Source organism: Pteropus medius, unplaced genomic scaffold, assembly GCF_902729225.1.
Source record: "Pteropus medius unplaced genomic scaffold, Ma_sr-lr_union100, whole genome shotgun sequence".
NCBI classification, from domain to species: Eukaryota; Metazoa; Chordata; class Mammalia; order Chiroptera; family Pteropodidae; genus Pteropus; species Pteropus medius.
The window spans coordinates 13095128-13095785 of NW_024354502.1; the positions used below are offsets into that span (position 1 = coordinate 13095128).

The following is a 658-nucleotide window of genomic DNA, read 5'->3' on the forward strand; positions in this document are numbered from 1 at the left end:
CACTTTTTAAATTTTAGGACTTTATAGTTTCAATGTTTAAAAATATACCAATTTATTATTATTTTTTTCAACATGATTTGGTTAAGTCCTTTGTATTTATATATGAAGACTGGAATTCGCTTTTTAAATTTCTACAAGCCTGCTGGTATATTGGTCAGAATAAAGTTGTAACTACCAATCATTTTAAGGAGATCTGTCATCATAACAATATAGAATCTTCTAATCCGTGAATATATGTCTCCACATTTGTAAAGCTTTTTAACTTTTTTTCTCAGCAAGGTGTGGTCATTTTCAGTGTAGTGATCTGCCATTTCATTAATAAAAAGCATTCCAGTCTATGGCCATGTTACCCTGAACAAGCCTGATCCCATCTGATCTTGGAAGCTAAGCAGGGTCGGGCATGGTTAGTACTTGGATGGGAGACCACCTAGGAAGACCAGGTGCTGTAGGCATAAAAATTAAAAAATAAGGGATTGTAAGATGACAAGGTCCTTGCAATCTGTGAGGTCGACCAAGGGTTGTCTTGCTTAAAAAAGAAAATAAATAAAATAAATGAATAAACAAAAGATATTCCAAAATAGTTAATGTTTTTAAAAAAATCTTATTGCAAAAATGCAAATAGCACTTTTAATAAAATATTCTTTTTAGCTTTTTTTTT

The 658-nt window shown here is 31.2% G+C and overlaps 1 pseudogene; it reads left to right on the top strand.

The window, feature by feature from the left end:
- The first annotated feature begins 333 nt into the window (after positions 1–333).
- LOC120595718 (uncharacterized) lies at positions 334–452 on the top strand (annotated as a pseudogene).
- Positions 453–658: the final 206 nt, after the last annotated feature.